Source organism: Ixodes scapularis, unplaced genomic scaffold, assembly GCF_016920785.2.
Source record: "Ixodes scapularis isolate PalLabHiFi unplaced genomic scaffold, ASM1692078v2 PGA_scaffold3__209_contigs__length_174095766, whole genome shotgun sequence".
NCBI classification, from domain to species: Eukaryota; Metazoa; Arthropoda; class Arachnida; order Ixodida; family Ixodidae; genus Ixodes; species Ixodes scapularis.
This window is the reverse complement of record NW_024609868.1, coordinates 97,461,979-97,482,463: the sequence shown is the minus strand read 5'-3', so window position 1 is coordinate 97,482,463 and position 20,485 is coordinate 97,461,979. Positions and strand designations below refer to the sequence as shown.

Sequence of the window (20,485 nt, the reverse complement as noted above, 5' to 3'; positions counted from 1 at the left end):
CCGACAAATGTTAAATTTTCCACCCGCACACGGATGATGATAGACATCTCGGGGGCCGCTGTTACGTTTGTTCTGAGCATTTCTTTACACACGGGTATATTTCAGCGTTTGTACGGCAACAGAGCGATTTAAAACCTGCAAATAAATCACGGGTTGTCAATTACTTCCTTCGGGAAATAGCAGACGCTCACAATTCATGCTCGCGTTTGATTTCGTGGCCCGCGGGACGCGATTTCTATCAGAAAATCTACTTTTTGTTCCGTTCGGTTCCGCGACACATCGTAGCAGACGAACCCTCGTCGTCTGCTCCCGCTCCTCGCCGGCCCCGCCGGAGCGAGGCATGACGGGATTGCATTTTGGCGCACTCCCGATTTTCTCGGTGCAGCGAGTGCATGCACGCGTGGGGTATCAGCGCTGAAACGAACTCGGAGAGTGCAACCACTCGTGGAGCGCCGGCCGAAACGAACCCGTTCCACGCTGCGAGTGGGCACGCGTGGGCACGAGTGCCGTGAAACGAACTCGCTATAAGTAGTTCGCTTTTTTTTTAGTTCGCGTAGTTAACACCAGATGGTATTGACTGCGACTGCGCGCTAGAGTTCCTGTATAGCTATACAGGAACTCTACTGCGCGCCACCAACATCATAGAGGCAAAAACAACCTGGTGCAACTTCAAAATACATATAAATATTTCCTAGTCTAAAACATCAAAGTTAAATTCAATTTGGCCTTATATAATGTTTGCGGAACCTAAACCTACTGCAAGGATGTCTGTAAATATCACGTAAATAAATTTGTTTCGTCCGAAGAAAAAATAAATGGGCTCGGTGGCGCAACGGTAGCGCGTCTGACTCCAGATCAGAAGGTTGCGTGTTCAAATCACGTCCGGGTCAAAAACATTTTTTTTTTCGTTCGTGTTTTTGTTGTTTTATATTATGCCACCCCATACCATCGCAGTTCAAAAACGAGAGTTAAGAAAGTCGGGGATAACCAGCTCCGGTTTTCCGAACATACTCTGAGGAGCAGATACTTTTCAGTGGAGCCCTCGCAAGCTTTATTATCTCTCAGTTTGCCAAATTGTCCGTAGAATGGGACCCCAACTTCGCATTCCATTCAGTTCAGACCGCAGCTCTTTCAGCAAAAACTGGCAGGTGCGCTAAAGGAGCACGAAGAACCGTTTCAGCTCGTGTATTGTGCGCAGTAAGTACCACGAAGGCTCTTGCTTTGCAGGCTTTGTGTACCACCAAGCCCGCGAATGCTGGAGAGGAGGTCACCTCCTCTCTAGCTTTCACTCTGCTAAACAATGGGAGGAGCTTCCCCGACTGAACTCTTACTTTCCGCCTTCCCTCGTGTTCCCTTTTCTACTCTGAGGATTAGGGTTTGATCGGATGGAGCCAATCAAGCAGCAGCGCCAAAAAGCGTCACGGTACTCGTCGTCTTTGTTCGTCTGCTATCGCCGGCTAAACCAATTGCGCAGAGTGAATGTATACCATGATTCTGCGCTTTTTTCTGCGCGTGACCGCTTTAGCCGGTAATGCGAAGCGCAAGTTCGTCTGCTTCTATTGCAGGGGGTATGGTGATGTCAGAACGCCAAGCTCTTATTGACTCTCATTGAAGGATAGTGGGTAGACCTCAAAGCAAGCTGCCTCGAGGTCTACCCACTATCCTTCAATCAGGGCCAATCAGGGCTCGGCGTTCTGACGTCACCACAATCCCCCACAAAAGAAGCAGACAAACTTGCGCTGCGCCTAGCGAACACATAAACATGCGAGCGCCAAGACGACATACTTTTGACGCTGCTGCTCGATTGGCACCATCAGATCGTAGAGTCGGCCGCGTGTGCCGTAGCGCTGTATAATGAAGGATGGTGACAGCGTCCAACAAAGGACGACCCAGCGCTTCGACGTGAAAGTGCGCTGACATCTGGCGCCAACGGAGAAAAAATTACTTCTTTTTCGAGCAAAGTACCCCCCTTTTGCAGGCCTCGGAGACGGAGGTAGCCTGGGTAACGCGCATCGCCATCGTCATGGTCGGAATCTTGTCCTGCTCCATGGCGCTCACAACCACGTCCGTCTACGGCCTCTGGTACCTGTCCTCCGACCTGGTCTATGTGATCCTATTCCCGCAGCTCGTGGCCGTGGTGTACCTCAAGGACCGCTGCAACACGTATGGGTCCCTGGCCGGTTACGTCACCGGCGGCTTCTTGCGGGCAGCTGGGGGAGAGGCTCTCCTCGGCATTCCCCCGTACCTGAAATACCCCTTTTACGACGAGGGCGACGGACAACTGTTCCCGTTCCGTACCTTCTCCATGATCATGACTTTTACTACACTCATCGCTGTTTCCAGGGCGTCGAGCTGGTGCTTTGACGGAAGGCTGTCCCTGAAGTTCGACGTATTCGGGTGCTTTGGGAAGACACCGCCCAGGCCGGTCCACTTGGAACTCGGGAGCTCAAGTACTCACGAGAAGCTTGAGTTAGTTTCAGCGAGGAGAGGATTCCTAGCTGAACAGCAAGAGCAGACTTCCACCCAAGCGGAACCGCCTGTGACGACCGAGGCCCAGAATGAACCCTATCGGAACACGACTTCGACAGAAACGGTTGTTGTGCAAGCTCAGCAAGGCCCGTCTGATCGGTCGTCGTTGAGCAATGTTACCGAGATGTCTAGCACCATCGCAAATAGAGCCGGCGAAGACGAAATGAAACGTCGCAGTTTTTCTAAACCGCAGGAGGCAAAAGAATCAAATTTAAGAGACGTAGGAGCAAATGCGCCGGACCTGACGGTACCAGAAGTTCATACGCCACCGAACAAAGCGCCAGAAGAAAAAGTGCTCGAGGTCAAGCCAAGAAGTGAAGGCACCTTAGAAGTCGAACGTATCCATGAGGAATAAGTGGCTAAATATTATACTTTATGCCCGAAAAATTATGGTTCACTTATGTCCCGCTTTTTAATTGTGGTCGTAATAATTTATTAAAACAAAAAAAACTAACAAAAGCGATTGAATGCATTTCATTTACTTACATAGACCCTTTTCAAAAGTCCCCACCAACTCCTGTCCGCCATTGCCTGCTCGCCTACTCTGAGTCTGAGCATGCATTGGACACGAGGCCTGCGTCAGCGATCGACAAGGACTCCGATCCAATTACACGCTTTGTGAGCAAAGATGGATGGATGTTAATGGCTTTACCTTTTGTAACGGGCGGCAGCTTGCGCCACCTAGCTCATAGAATGATTCCGCTGGCTCTTCAATATTCTCCCCCTAATGGATGAATGGATGGCAGAGCCGTATACGTAGAGTGCTTGGCCATTCGTTGGGAAGTATGGGAGACAAATGAGGAGGCGCCATTGGCCGAAATCGGGCCGGGCGTGTTCCAGGGCGTCTTCAGAAATTCGAATGTGGCCAACCAGAGCCAGAAATAATACCCTGGCGGTGGTCGCGAGAAACAAACTTGATATGTGCATCGGAGTAACTCGGTGACTGAAAATATGGTGCACGTGATGTTTCAATCACGGTCATCCAAAATCATGGTGGAAGAGTGCGACTAGCGGAACGATCGACATAATCTGTATGCCGAGCGCCAAGAATCTGCCTTCCGAGCGGTCACACTCTGTGCGAGCAAAACAGAGTTGAGTGGCGGATTAGTTTCGTACATCTTTCTGCATGATCATGAGCGAAACATCACGTGAACCCTATTTTCAACCATAAAGAGTTACTACATTCAACTCTCATGCGCTTATTAAAACGACCAGATTTGTTTCTCGCTACCACCGCTAGGGGATTCCTTTCGGCTTCTAGTTGGCCAAGAGAGCATGCCAAGCCTACTTTCTGAGTCTGGTGCACGCCCTGGCTCTGCCCATTGACCAAACTCTCTGTATACACAACTCTGATGGATGGATGCTAACGGCAAGCAAGGGTGACCGCCAATGTTGCTTGATGGTCTATTGCACCAAACTGGCAAGTAAAGCCCTGAACAGGAACAAAAAAAACCTTCAAAATGTTAAAAAAAATTTTAAATGCACTCCCAGCTTCTGTATACAAAGGATAAGAAGGTCTAGCGAAGGAACCTGAATGGAAACCGTTTTCTGTTATGCGAGAAAGGCCATTGTGACAGCGCCTATTTACATTCACCCCTAAGGTGACAGTGCAGTGGGAGTTGCGTGCTCGTTAGGGCACAGCTTACGGCGCACTGCCAGCCGTTACTAGATTACCTCAGTTGTGGAACTCCCGCGGAAAGGGGTACCCCCCCTCACTCACTTCAATCCACCTGCCGTCGTTCGAATCGCCATCTAGATCTTCGTTTCATAACTGCACGTTCCAAAGAGCAGAGCTGAAGCACCATCTAGACGCCGTGCTTCAAAACGTATGCATCCCGATTCCCATAGAATACACTGCAGTTACCAAAGCAGCCGTCCGGCGGCGCGTCGAGCGACGCCAGGCAAGTCGTGGTGAGTGAGGGGGGGCACTGTATGTGCGTGCAGCGTCTATGAGCAGTTCCGTAACTGAGCTAATCTAATAACGTTGCTGTCAGCTTAAAAGTGAACAGAGTTAGCCATTTCACAACGCAAGCAAGCGCGTGGCTTACTACGTGGCTTACCACCCTCACTCAAAACTACTTGATTACCTCAGCTCTGAAACTCCCGCAGAAGGGGGTACCCCCTCACCCACTTCAGTTCGCCTCCCATCGTTCGAAGCGCCATCTATATTTTCATTTACGAACTGTGTTTTCCATAGAGTATGGTGAAACGCCGTCTAGACGTTGCACTTCGAAACATACATATCCCATAGAATGCACTGCAGTCAGTAAAGCAGCTGTCTGGAACATCGAACGATGAGAGTCGAGTCGTGATGATTGAGTGTGGGGGGAGGGTGTAGTGCTTGTGCATGCGGAGTCTAATAACGTTGACACTACTTCAAAAAAATTCCTGCATGCCACACTGCGTGTGTTGCCATTATGTGACCTCTTTGGCCATGGAAAGGAGTGGTATGGTTTCAATTTCCCCGTTAAAGAAGTAGCACATCTCAGCATTGCATGAAAGCAAAGTCAACATTCGCTTGCACTGCACCCGTTCATCTTCGTGAGAGCCCCCGTTGAAACTTGAAACACAGACCTCCAGCGGATGTAAGGACCTACCTAGACTTAGTGAGGAGTAAGTGCGTAGACCCTTTCCAAAATTGCCCTTGGCAACAATGAGCCACTGCCTTGACGGCGCTTGAAAGTACGGCTGGCCACTATGATCGGGCAAGGCGCTGCCAGTATATGGTATGCGGCCGCGATCGCGAGCACCACCGCCGCTGGTCCCGGTTCGCTATCGTGGACCTCAACATTCTAAATTGGTACACTACAGGTAAAGTAAATGACAACTACGTTGGCCAAAAAACGAGGGATCAAAACCGAAGGCGCAGTTCGTGTTTGCGACTGAAAGTTATGTGGAGGCACCTTTGCACGAAACGGCGACTGTTTTTGCGGCTTCATTCTTAGATCAGCGATTGAGTATAGTTATCGCATTTTTGTTGACACTGTCCACATCGGCGATGGAGTCGCTTTCGTGTCTTCGTTGGCAATTCGGTTCCAATTGACGATTGAGTTGCTTGCCATGCCATCGCTGCTGCCGACGTTTGCATGAAAGCACACACTGTTAACTTTATTTGCGCAGCCTCAATATTTCGCAAATTTTACGAAGTGGGTTTCGGGAATATTTGGCAGGCACAATATATCCCGATTTGGAGGCGTACGCTTAGTATTCCTTACCTTAGAGTAATTCATTTGCGTGATCTATTTTTCGCAATATTTCTGAAGTTTCGAAATTCACAAAAAATAGGTCCTTGCGAAAATTAGCTCGTTTATACAGTGTACTTGGAAGCATTTGCTGCATCAAGAAGCGGCAGCTACCAGCAACGTTTGAGAGGTAGCCAGCCTGACCGAACTGCTTCAGCCTATAGCCTCGTATATTTCGTGTTGTTTTCCTCTTGACGTTTTATAACGATTTCTCGGTTGCTTCAAACAACGGATCACTCGGGAAGGAAAACAATGGGACACCTGAAAGAAGACAGTACTCGCATTTCAAAATAGCTCATACGCACACCCGAACAAACTATCCTCGGGGAGAGCTATATACAGTCAAACCTCGATATATCGAACACGGATATATAGAATTATTGCCTATATCGAACGCTTTCTATATCACGCCGAAAATCGCATGCATTTTTTATTTCAAACGGGGTCGGGCATAAAATGGATATATCGAACTCCGCTACCCCAAACCATAGAGATCATACATACTAACTCTAGAGAAAAAGGTCCGCCATTTTCCCATGCATTCTGGCTGCCGCAAGCGGCGGAGCATGCAGGCGGACCCTCGGGGTCCCACACACAGTTACCAACTGCCTACGATTTCACAAATATAATTATATCATCAGAGCACTTTCGTGAACTTCAACAATCCACGAACTTACCGGTGGAAAGCTATTCGCGTTCCTTTCAAACCTTTCGTTTTGCATAGCGCGCAGATGTACGGCCTCCCGTCAACACTAAACTAAACCAGATAGCCGACTTTGCGGGTGGCCACGCCCCAGGAATACGAAACCGCGCAACCACCAGATTTCCGAGATTTTGACAGAAGGGAAGCTAATGCAGTGTAATGAGTATACTGTTTTTTATAAGCGTTAAAATAGCTCAGAATTTAGTTTACAACGTTAAATTATCACTGCCTATATTGATGAGAGTTTTCAGTATTCGCGATTACCATTGCGACTGTCGTCCTTCAGCTGCCAACGTTGGTTTCTTTCTCTCGTGTTCTGTCGCTCTCTTTCGCGATCTTTCACTTGGGACCCAGGATGTCGGCGCACGGGATTTGCCACTCCTCCTCACCCACCTTTACCCCCCTGCCCCAAACAGCCCGCGCTCTTTTGACAGGCAGCGAGCTTTCCTGCAACACCCTCAAAGGCAGCGGTGGCGCAATGGGCGTTTCCGACTGCCTACACACACGCCGAGGGCGCCATTTGAACGTAGCGGCGCACGCACGCCGCTGTCTGGATAGTTCGGCGCAACGTTAACGACGCACTGAATTTGCCGCACCGACTCCTCCTCCTCGGTATTATCGGTAGTGCTACGCGTATGATCGTAGTTCTTTCGTGTGTCGTGTTGCCTTGCGTGAGTGATGGCTCCAAACGCTAAAAAAACGGACGTCCCTGACATTTGCTGCAAAACTGGAAGCTATCCAGCAGGGATGGGCAAAATACATGCAGATATGTATCGAAATACAAATACAAAATACTTCGTAAAAATGTATTTAATTACAAATCTAATTACATTTACAAAAAAGGATTTAAGTACAAGATACAAATACAACCAAATGTATTTGGTCCCCTCCAAATACGTTTCCAAATACATTTCTCAAAATTTGCGTCAGCGACTTCAGGGCACCTGCAACGGGTTTCTGGGTATGTTATTTTAATTTTGCATCGCACACTCGGGAGTTAGTGTGCGAGGCTCCTAGTAACGTAATAGAAATACAATTACAAAAAAAAAAAATATATATATATATATGTAATCAGCTTGGACGTAATAGGTGAAAAAAGTGCAGAGCTTCAAGCAGCTTTTTTGTCGATTACATTTTGGTATAGACCAACAAAGAACCGAGACGACCAAGACGCGCAGCACTAGCTAGAGAATTTTTTATTGTTGCAACTCGCACCAGTTCCGAAAATCTGGACGACCCGCGCATTTAGAATGTTCCAGGCAAAAATATGGATGGAAATCAGGCTGGAAAGCACCACAAGTTGTCACAGGCACTTATTTAGCCAATCCGCCTGAGAACGTCGATTTCGTCACTGTTCTTGCCCTGGACTAGCACCGTAATCACAAAGTCACTAAACGCTTCTGCTTGATTGAGAGACACTGCACTCGGTGCAGAACGTAGGTTTCTTCCTACTCTGGGCAGTGACAATAAATTTGAGGGATGTATTTTCGCCCACAAAATTGTATTTAATTACAATTGTATTTGAAATACCAGCGTTTTAGTATTTAAATACACACGTCAAATACGTTACCCAATTTGTAATTAAATACAAATGCAAAATACGCAAAGTATTTGAAATACGTATTTCAAATACTTGTATTTGAAATACTTCCCATCCCTGCTATCCAGCGGGTTGAGAATGGAGAAAAAAGTCGAGCGTCGCCGAAGCTTTAGGCCTACCAGACGCACTTCGAGTACTCTACTGAAAAACAAGAGTGTCATAAAGGCCAAGGCAGAACAGAACCAGCACTCAGGCGTGCGGCGTGTACACAAAGCTGCCTTTGAAGATGTTGAGAAGTCGCTGCACAAATGGTTCATCGACGCAAGGGCCCGGAATATTCCTGTATCCGGACCGATGGTACAACAGAAGGCAAAGAACTTTGCATTCATTCTCGGCGCCGAGAACTTCAATGCCAGTAGCGGTTGGCTGCAATGTTTGAACGCCCGCTTTAACATTATTTTAATTCAGCTTTCGAGTGCGAGATTTCCCAGCTCCCGCAAGCTGAGCGGCACGGCAGCGCGCCGTAGCAGACGCCACGTGGCTGCTCCCGCCTCTGCAGTCGGTCGGCGCGCATGTGCTGCCTGTCGGCGCTTCGCGGAGCGCGACGGCAACGTGCTTTTAACAAGTTTTTGACGCGTTTTTGATGTGATTTAATATATTGAATTCTGACTATATCGAACTATTTCGCCATCACCGAGCTGTTCGATATATCGAGGTTCGACTGTATATATGTGCATGTACTCGTAGCTAAGATAGTTCTTTTTCGCACGAGCTGTCACAATGAATCCTCGTGCATGCGCACATATCCTGACTTAATCAATAGACCAATCTCACCAACCAGTCTGACTATGCCTCCATAGCCGCAATGCATCGAGGGAACTCTAGTCTTTCCGCACGAGCAACAAACTCGCCAGAACTCTGTGCGTGCAGAGCACGAGACGGCACGAGCCCTTCCGCTCGCTGCTTTCTGCAGAGCAAGTTTTTTAAACGGCCTAAAGGCCGTGTCACATTGAGGAAACACGGCGGAAACATGAACAAAACATGTTTCTCAACAGTCGGGAAACATGTCGGCTGTCGGCTCTGTTGCCCGACAACCCTGTCACATTGAGGAAACAGCAACACAACATGGACGACAGCGACAATGTTGTCTCGGTGTGACAGCTTTTGGCAACGGAAACCTCGACAACTTGTGTCGGACGACACGTGTTCCCCATTTCGGTGGCTGAGCGAATTTTGTTTTCCAGCAACACGGCAACATCTATATTTTTCTGTACAGATAGTCGCACGAGAATACTTCAATAATAACGTCAAGCGTGAAGGGCAATTTTGAACGCGGCTTCTTGCGCGGCGGCAGCTGATCGTCAGAATCATCTGAATCGATGGCACAAAGAAGCACCCTGTCACACTGCGGAAACAGTCCGAGAACTTTGTCCTTCAACACGAGGAAAACATGTTTTCGGGGACCCTGTCACATTGCGGAAACAGCAACAGTCCGGAAACATGTTGCTGTAGTCCGAAAACCATGTTTCCAAACTTGTTCTCCGACACTCGGGGAACATCCTGTCACACCGAGAAAGCGTATTGGAAGAACACAAATTGCCTCCTCTCCTGCGCGCTGCATCCCTCTCCCTCTCGCCCTCGTCTGCCAGGCCGGCTCGGCTAAGCTACAAGCGCGAGCTCCGGGCTTTCAGCATCCCTGCCAAGCACGCGCGCCCGTGCAGTGCAAGCACTGTTCTGGGCCAGATGCTCGCGCTTGTAGCATCGGCTGCGTCTGGACCGAAGCTGAAACGAAGTATAGGCGGCTAGGCTCAGATCCGCTGGCTCCGCTCGCCCCATGAATCGTTGCCATTTTGGATCGCCGTCTCATCGACGTCGCTCTACCGTAGTCGATTCATCAGCCGCGCGAACCATCTCGTGTTCTCTGGATTTGGCGGTTGCGTTCTGCTACAGGGCTAGACCCTTGCACGATGGCATACGCGCCGGCCACAGCAGCAGCTTCTGCTTTGAGGCCCTGTCATATTGAGGAAACACGGCGGAAACATGAACAAAACATGTTTCTCAACAGTCGGGAAACATGTCGGCTGTCGGCTCTGTTGCCCGACAACCCTGTCACATTGAGGAAACAGCAACACAACATGGACGACAGCGACAATGTTGTCTCGGTGTGACAGCTTTTGGCAACGGAAACCTCGACAACTTGTGTCGGACGACACGTGTACCCCATTTCGGTGGCTGAGCGAACTTTTTTCCAGCAACACGGCAACATCTATATTTTTCTGTACAGATAGTCGCACGAGAATACTTCAATAATAACGTCAAGCGTGAAGGGCCATTTCGAATGCGGCTTCTTGCGCGGCGGCAGCTGATCGTCAGAATCATCTGAATCGATGGCACAAAGAAGCACCAAAGCAGAAGCTGCTGCTGTGGCCGGCGCGTATGCCATCCTGCAAGGGTCCAGCCCTGTAGCAGAACGCAACCGCCAAATCCAGAGAACACGAGATGGTTCGCGCGGCTGATGAATCGACTACGGTAGAGCGACGGCGACGAGACGGCGATCCAAAATGGCAACGATTCAAGGGGCGAGCGGAGCCAGCGGATCTGAGCCTTCGTTTCAGCTTTGGTCCAGACGCAGCCGCGCGAGCATCTGGCCCAGAACAGTGCTTGCACTGCACGAGCGCGCGTGCTTGGCAGGGATGCTGAAAGCCCGGAGCTCGCGCTTGTAGCTTAGCCGAGCCGGCCGGGTAGACGAGGGCGAGAGAGAGAGGGATGCAGCGCGCAGGAGAGGAGGCAATTTGTGTTCTTCCAACACGCTTTCTCGGTGTGACAGGATGTTCCCCGAGTGTCGGAGAACAAGTTAGGAAACATGGTTTTCGGACGACAGCAACATGTTTCCGGACTGTTGCTGTTTCCGCAATGTGACAGGGTCCCCGAAAACATGTTTTCCTCGTGCTGAAGGACAAAGTTCTCCGACTGTTTCCGCAGTGTGACAGGGCCTTAACTGGGACAAGCATGCCACAAAACAAATCTTCCACGAAAGAAACAATTTTTTTTTTAGCAATATTGACATTACAGGACGTAATTTAGTCAGAGTCACAACCTCTCTACATTCGAAACTCCCGCTCTCTCAACCCGCGCGGAGGAGGAGTACGCCCTGCCCCTCGCTCTTGGATTGACTTGGCGGCAGAGTTAAACGATGTACGCAGCGTCTCGACTTCTGGTGCGTCTTGTCGAAGATACGCCGCAGAGGACGCAGCTGTCAGCAACGTAGATCAGGGTGTCGGTCCGGAACCGAACCGAACCGAAAACCGGAACAGAACCGTTATTTTTAACAAAGTACTGCGGTGGGCTAGTTGGTTCATACTTAGTGTTTGAACAGCGCAAAGACGACAGGAAGATAGAAGAGAAGAGGACAGGACGAGCGCGTTATTTTTAGCCGAACCGGAACTGAACCGAACCGAAATCTTCGCCGCCATCTTGGAACTGAACCGAAACCGAACCGAAAAAAACATATAACGGTAACCGGTTCAAAACGGTTCAAGGTAATATTTTTTTTTTCTTTTTTGTTAGTATCACAAAATGAACATATCGGAATAAAAAATTGGCGGCTATATTTCTATCTATGGATCAAATCGTCATATACAGAATTGAAAAGTATGGCAAGTTGTGGGTTTTCATGGCACTATGACTAACCATGTGTCACGTCACGGGACGCCATGGTGTCAATACATGTTGTCACGTGACCTTGTGACGTCACGTGACTCACTGCGTCAACTCGATTCAATTTGAGGAAGTCACTAGATGTATTAACATTGTTAACAGCATGACGTAACATGACGTCACGATTTCGCACCGAGAGTCACGTGACACCGTGACGTAAGCGATTTTCATAACCCCTAGTCGAGTGCTCGGGTTCATGACAAACATTCGGGTAACGGCTTAGGTCAATTACATATGATAATAGCCCAACCCTAACAATATCTGAAGCTCAGCCCAAGCTTTTGCTTTCCAAACCCTAGCCGCCTAGAGCATGACTGTGATGAACACTGGCGGTATCAGATCACGTGGCGGCTTGTTTAAATTGCGAGTTGAGGAGATATCGACAGCTATCTCTTTCCTTTATTTTTTCTGCATCTGCTATTAGGGGAAAACTAATGGATGTTTCCGCAAGCTATCAACGTTAGGGGTTATTTCTTAACACTATTTATTGAAAGTACAAGAGAAAATGCTGCAAGACCCATTTTACATTATTGAGGCACCCAAATATTTTTTTCATTGTTGCTTCATTTCATTTCATTTCATTTATTGTTCTCTCAGGGCCCGAAGGCATTACAGAGAGGAGTGGTTTTTTTTTTTAAACGGAAACATATGAGTATAACGATACATAAGGCAAGACATAAAACAAAAGTTATTGAACATCAAAAAACTTAGTAATGGCAATTTTAAAATCAGTAGCATCAGTTATCGAGACTATGGGTGCAGGAAGACGATTCCAATCTATTGAGGTCTGAGGGAGAAAGGAGGCATTGAAAGATGAGGTGTTACACTGGGGGACGCCCACTTTTAGATGGTGATTAGTTCGTAGCGAAATGTAAGATGGTGATTAGTTCGTAGCGAAATGTAAGATGGTTCTAAGAATAATGTTTGACGAAGTGTTAGATTAGAGTGAAAAATCTTCTGAAAAAGACAAAGCCGGGATATTTTCCTGCATCCGAAAGATGTCCCTGAGAATAGAAGTACTGAAATTACTAAATGCGACTAAAGGCCCGTTCACACTCTTGCGACCGAGTGCGACCGAGTACGACTAAGAGAGACGAGTTCTCTTAAAACTTGCTAAATGTTTTTAAAATGAGGGAACAAACTGGCATTGTGGCGCCATCTATGCGGTGACCCTGGAACTGCACTTCACAAGAGCGAAGGTTTTGCGGGATTTCCGAGGTCAAATGTGCGTAATATCCATAGAAACGCTCGTTTATAACATTGACAAAAGTTTTTCGAGCCAAGAAAGAAAGGATAATGCGCGAGAAATAAAAAAAAAATATGGTGGACCGCCGAGTTTACACTGCTTCCCAATAGATGGCACCAGTTTGTTTTCTGGTTTAAGAAGTTGTAAGGAACCTAGGTTTAAGAGGTCGCAAGAGTGTGAACGGGCCTTTATTAATATGACATTACATAGAACTACACGCGTGTACGGAAGGAATGCTAAAAAAAGGATATTTTCGTGACCTCAGAGAGACAGCTGAACGTTGGCAGTCGCTGTAAGTCTCACATGAGCGTCGTTCTCAAGTTATTGCTCAAGTTTCAACTCCCTCTGTACTTTGCTTAAAGGAGCTATAAAAAAAAAGAAAAGGACGACGACGACGAGGTTAGCATCCTGTCCTGATACCTGCTCCTGATCTGAATTATTCTAAGTACTCTGCAGTTTGTTCTATTAGCCTGTTTTATAACACTGATACGAAGAGAAAAGGCCGGCAGTCCTCTAGGGTGGATTTTGGATGGCCTAGCCATCTGCCTTCAACCCAGCGAGGCATGTCCATGCCTGTTCCGCTGGGCGACCTTCCGCCTGTTCTATCTCCTGCGTTTCTGACCAATGATGTTTTGGGGAACGGACCGCCTGTCTCACAAGAGAGTGCCCAGCCCACTCCAATCAATGCGACAATCCCGATCAACGGAGGTCCCAGCATACCTTCAGCGCTGCCTCATGAAGAGCAATCAAGCAATATGCCGTACCAGGAGGTCACCTCAGGTAAACGGAAACGTTGCAGAGACATCGACACGAAGTCGAAGCCGACCACCGGTCTCGTCGTCCTGTTTACCCCGGCCGATCCGACAGTGAGCGTCGAATCCATCAACTCACTGCGCCTCTCGGACACCTTCCAGGAACTGGCGCCTTCCTGCATTATTGAGGTGCGCCCAAACAAGTGGAAAAACGTGATTGCCGTTGACACCCGAAACGGTCAGACCACGCAATTGCTCTTGAAGTTGACCACCCTTTGCGGTATAAAAGTACGAGCTTTTGAACCAAGGGGGAAGACCTCCAGTGACGGTGTTATTCACGACGTTGATCCAGAACTTACTGACGCTGTGTTACTTGCGTCTATGCGCTCAGACGCGCCTATAAAGGAGGTGCGCCGTCTTGGCAAGTCGCGCACCGTTCGTATTGAATTTCAATCACCGTCGCTGCCAGAACATGCCTATGTTGGATTGGTCCGACACCAAGTCACTCTGCATGTCAACAGCCCTCTGCAGTGCAAGAAATGTGGTCATTTTGGCCACGTGTCTGCGTCGTGCCAGCGAGAGGTACAATGTCTCCGGTGCGCAAAGCCACACTCCACTGACAAATGCGACGCTCCCAGCCCGTGCTGCATTAACTGTAAGAAATCCCACGAAACAACGTCAATGCGTTGCTCCCAGTGGCAGAAATAGCGAAGTATCTGCCGCTATAGTTGCCAGAATAACATCCCCTTTGCTCAAGCTCGAGCTGAGGTCAACAAGAGTCACGGAAGCAAGGCTAATGTATCTAAGCAAACCCTGCAAGAAGACCCAGCAGCAACTGGGGACCTTGCCTCCTCGGACAAGCCACGGCATCCGAGACGTTCCAGACGTCGCTCGTCAGACCACCGACAACCATCATCGCAAGATCCTGCTGAAGAGAAGGTGAGCTCCATGGAAACAGAGATGCCTACCAACGATGTGTGTTCTGTGTCGGCCCGGCTCTGGTATCAATTCCAGAACTAAACCTTCCACACACCTACGCCGAGGCACTACGCAGTGAACCTAGGCTGCCTACAGCTGCTACTGCCTCTGCTCAAATACCTCTAGCTCCTGAAGCATCACATTGCAGAACAGCTTCTGAAGGTCCACGCAGTACAACGCTGTCCGCCTTGATTCGCCTTGCGATTTCCACAGCACGGGAATTTATTTCCATCATGACGTTCCCAGGGGCGCGTACACTGCTGCGAATTCTCTCCTTCATTGAGCCACTTGTCGACAGCATTCTAAAATGAACCCAACTTATATATTTCTTTTCCTAATAACAATTCAACATTTATCCTCATACACGTACAGCGTGGCAACACAGGTAAAGAATAAAGCCAAGCCGATCATACCTACAGTTCTACAGTGGAACGCTCGTGGCCTTCGAACACGTCTCCCTGACGTCAGACAGCATCTCTTCCTGAATCCTGTGGACGTTCTTGCCATACAAGAGCCATTAACGCAACCTGGGGACTTGAGACTCTCACCATACGTGATTTACAGCAGTGCGCCGGCGCTAGCAAATGGACGAAGCCGAGCGCTACTGCTGGTGAAAGCTGGACTCTCGCATAACCACGTCGATCTCTATGCGTTTTCCTCACACAGCGCAGAATACGTGGCCGCCACGATTCGCGTTCGTGGGGTGGAGTTCACAGTGGTGTCTGTGTACGTGGCTCCGGGTTCCACAGCCGACTGGGGCGCAAGAATCTTGAGGGACATAGCCCGTCCAATGTCCCGGCAGACTTTTATTTTGCGGGGACTTCAACGCCCACAATACCACATGGGGTGATAATCGGACCACACCAAGGGGGTCAGCACTTGAGGAGGTTACCACCTCCCTTGGCCTGGAGGCCCTTAACGACGGCTCTGAAACATTTGTCCGTCAGGGTGTCCACGGCAGTGTTCTAGATCTGACCTTCGCACCACGGGACATTGCCGCCTCTTGGACAGTAATGGCAGACACGTGGGGGAGCGATCATGTCCCAATCATGGTAGTATCACCCCATATGAGAACCAGGAAGTACAAGATGTACGAAGTTACACACTGGGATCTATTCCGCCAACATCTCAGCAAAGCCCTGGAACATGGACCAATGAACGATCTTGGCACAGCAATCACGAACGCCCTCAGCCTATCAACGAGAACAGTCAATTTGCCAATCCAAAGGCCTGCACCGGATTTGGAATACCTCAACTTGCGCGCTGCTCGCAAAAGAGCCCAGCGGAAAGCTCGCCGAACGAACATTGCAGCTGACTGGCAACACCACCGGAAGAATGACGCGAAATTTCGCCGACATACGACACGACTTCAACGTAAGCAATGGAACCAGCTATGCGCCTCTTTCGCATCCCCAGGAGGCCTCGCTAAAGCGTGGAAAATAGCCAGAGCACTCTCTGCGGAAAAAGTGCCGACACACCCTACTGCTGGACTCGCCATTTCTCTACAGCTAACACTAGAGGCGACTGCAGAGCTCCTTGCCGACGAATTTTCTAGAAATATCCCGTCACCTGCGGGGTATCGTCCCTTCACCATCTCACCCCCGGATGGCCCTCCTATTTATTTTGACACGGATTTTACAGTTGACGAGCTGAAGGCAGCCCTTGTGCAATGCACGCGCCGCAGTGCTCCAGGACCAGACGGTGTCACGTATCAAGCCCTACGCAACATCGACGAGTGTCATTACCCTAATCTTCTTCAGGCGCTCAATCACGTGTGGCAAACTTCAGAGATTCCCGATGCCTGGAAGCTTTCGCACGTGATACCAATACCCAAGTCTGGCAAACCTCTCACGTCACCCGAGTCGTATAGACCAATTTCACTGACCAGCTGTGTTGGAAAGCTTCTCGAAAGGCTAGTCCTCAGGCGCCTAACTTGGCATCTGGCCGCAACAAAGGCTCTACCTGGTCAACTTTCTGGATTCAGAAGACACCGCTGCACAGCGGATGCTATCTGCGATATTGTATCTGCACTGGAAGAGGCCCGCGCGACCCGCCAAGTGATGTACTGCGTGTTTTTGGACATACGCAAAGCATTTAATGCTTTACCTCATGACACAATTCTTCACCAACTCAGCAATTTTGGAATATCAGGCCGGGCTTATAACTACATCCGCGCCTTCCTACAAAACCGATCATTTGTCGTCAAGGTCCCCAATGCCACGAGTACCCCAAGACATTTCACACAGGGAGTACCGCAAGGGAGTGTGATTAGCCCGTTTCTCTTTAACTTGGCGATGGCATTCCTTCTTGGAGTCATACCACAAACAGACAACCCTCTGGATCCGCGCGTCAATATTGCAATATATGCAGACGATGTGGCAATATGGGCGGTAGGAACCACAGATAAGGCAAAACTCACCGGCCAAACTTTGCAGGTAGCGCTGGACAAAACGGTGGCAGAAATTTCGCGCCTTGGACTGACCCTATCCGCACAAAAATGAACCCTGCTTTTCAGCCACCCTACCTATGCAAGACAGACTCATCATATCCTTATTGAAGGCACTGAGGTGACAAGAGAGAAAACGCACCTCTACCTTGGGCATCTTATTGATGAGACAGGGAGTTGGCGACCAGCAGTAAAACGACTTCTCATGCAGTGCCGGCAACTACTAGGCCTACTGAGAAAATTCCGTGCCCACAGTCAGCAAGGCCTTCCTCCCAACGGGTTGCTCACCCTCTACAAAGGCGTTATAAAGTCGAAGTTTCTCTATTCGCTACCTCTTGCAAACATCCGCGGTCCACAGAGAGACCAGCTGGAAAGGTTTCACAGAGTTGCATTACGCCTCTGTTTGGGATTACCCTCCAACTCCCCGAATATACCTACTTTCGTAGAGGCAAGAGAACAACCGCTATTCCTCAAGGGAGAGGAGAGCAGCAAAAGGCACCTAATTCGCAATCATGTAGCGGTATCTACTGATTATCTTCTGATGAATCTCCACTCGAGGTCCTCGTCACACTTCGGCCGAATCGCTGCAGAGTTCACGAATGAGATCGGTGACCCTGAACCTCGGTTCCCCATCCGCCCACCCCACTCGACAGAACCACCTCTAAACGTGCAGGGATCACTCCCCGACGTCCGGGCGAGAAAAGACGTTCATCCAGTTGTCGCACGCACTGCTGTGGCAGTAGCACTTGAGGAGAAGTACGCCAGCAGCCTTGAAATATATACAGATGGTTCCGTAAATAAAAGCGCAGGTACGGCAACCGCAGGTACGGCAACCGCCGCTTACGTGATTCCATCCATTGGGAAAGAATACGCCGTCCGTATAAACCTTGAAACATCGTCCACGACTGCGGAAATGGTCGCTATACTCTTGGCCCTGGAATACCTTAGGACCACCGAGTGGATGACCGCTGCGGTAATATTAACGGACTCCCGCACGGCCCTGCGCAATTTAGCTAATAGGGAGTTTTCGTAGATCGTTTTCGTCGTCCCGCAAGGCCTTCCGCAACCCGCTACGATAGCGGGAACTCCACAGTCAAGGCTATCGGCGCGCAGGCGCAGTTGCAACTTTTTCGTTGCGGAACGCTTAGCGGAGGGGGCAACGCGGTCTACGAAAACTCCCTAATGCCGGCGAGGGATCACTGCTCGCTCAAGAAACAGCCCATCTTGCAACGACACTACAAGAACGCGGGTGGACATTAGCATTTCAGTGGGTCCCGGCGCACTCAGGAATTGTGGGTAATGAGCGCGCCGACACCCTAGCCAAGAACGCACACGCTCTGCCCTCACCTACTTACCACCTCCGACCCTTTCGTGAAGCGAGACTTCTTATTGCCAGAAATATCAGGAGTCGGCACCCAGACCCATCTACAGCGCGAGGCACACCCCCCATCCCACTCCCTGATTCCAGACTGACAAGGGCAGTCGCATCGCTACTCCATCGACTCCGGACAGGGAGTGCGTTTACGAGGGTAGCACTTCATCGCTACGGCCGAGCCGACAGAGTTGACAGCCCGGAGTGCACAGTGTGTGGGGACCCCGAGGACATCACCCATATACTCCTCATCTGCCCAGAATACGACGCAGCAAGGAAAGTGCTCTTCGCCACTGTCCTAAAAGCAGGAGGACAAACGGCTACAACCACGTGTCTCCTTTTTCCCACTGGTAGCCGGCGGCAAGCATGGAGCATTTTCCGTGCCGTGCTAGAGTTTCTCCACCAGACAGAGCTTGCCGAGCGCCTGTGACCCCTGCATGTCTTCTCCTCACACTCCTATCGCGCCCGTCACCCACTCCCCCCTCCCCCCCCCCGCCTTTCCCCCTCTCCCCTCTCCCTTCCTAACCTTTAAATCCGCCTGGAACTTTGAACTTGTGATTCCTCTTTAATACCCTATCCCACTTTTAATCCCTCATCCCTTTGTTCATGCGAGTCTTTTCCCCTATTAGGGTGAATAATAGTACGCATGAACATTTACCCCCTTTTCCAGTATCTCAACACTCCCCCCCCCCCCCCCCCCCCGCCCGAGCTATAAAAATATTTCTATAGATCACAAAATACTACTCAGGATCACTCCCTAATGTTAATAACTGCTTGAACTTGGCTTTGCTATTTTCTCTAAGCAATGGCAGTCGCCGAAAAATTCGAGAAATATGAGCATCGTTCATCCCCTCAACTCGGGGCCAGAAGCGGCCATGTGGCCTGGTGCCTATCCTATACCTTTAACGTTAATCATACCCCCGCGCTGGGTTTTTAAAGGAAGAAAACGCGTGCTCAGCTCCAGGCATTGTCAGAGTTCGGCTCTTTTTATCACCGCAGTGGTTGGAGACGAGCCACTACCCAAGTGTCTGCCAAGACATTGATTGTAACGAGCCGATGTACGGTGCTCACGCAGTTCTCCTGTCCAATCCATGAGCCGCGCTCGACTGTCGTCAGGAGGGTGGTTTTGATCCTACATTTGCAACATCCATCTTTGGGAAGGCAAAACTAAAAGAAATAGTCTCATTTAATCCTCGCAATTTCACCGCGACAAAGAAGCTTCTGAATAAGTGGCGGCCTGTGCAAGTATACTTGGGCCAGAGGACCAGTACGCCTCGGAAAAGTCATGAACATCCCAACCTGATGTCGTTTTATAACCCATCTAAACTTCACGGGGTGCAAAATAAAAGCAATGAAGGGTTGCGGTTAACAAGCGTCAAATAAAATTGTCGAATGGACACACACCAACGGAGGGGACAATTCCTCAGGAATACTTTCAGTCTTTCCACTCTGGTGAAGAAGGAAGACCAGCGAATTATGTACTATGGTGAGAATGAAGTAATGGCCGGCCGCAAGTCGGCAAGCCAGAGTGGAAGGGCTGGAGAGATTGCCGCCATCTATGCACGACGGCGGTAACCAGACAACCGGCTTTGCCGTCATCATTTATAGGTGGCGGTAGCTGTCCAGAGTTTAGTGTCATCATTTGTTTGCTGACGGACACGACACTGGGGAAACTAGCCCTTAACAGCTCCGCTGTATAAAGAAGTGCGTCCGTATGTGTGCACGGGGGGGGGGGGGGGGGGGGGGGGGGGAGGGAGGGGTTGGGGGGAGTTTTAAAAACATACTGTGTTGTAAAGGTTCCTCTTCCCTGAATCTTTGGCGCAGACCAAAAAGCGTGACTCTGGAAACTACTTCGCTTGCAAAAACGCTCTTACCAAAAAGCATGTTTTTGTCGCGCCAGATGCTCGCGCCGTTCCTAGTGCAAAGCATCTGACTCGCAACCAAAGGGTCGTGGGCTCGA

At 49.6% G+C, this 20,485-nt stretch overlaps 1 non-coding gene across 1 annotated transcript; it reads left to right on the top strand.

The window, feature by feature from the left end:
* Positions 1–818: 818 nt before the first annotated feature.
* On the top strand, positions 819–890 carry Trnac-aca. The gene has a single exon. It is a non-coding gene; the product is annotated as a tRNA-Trp (tRNA).
* The last annotated feature ends 19,595 nt before the right edge of the window (positions 891–20,485 follow it).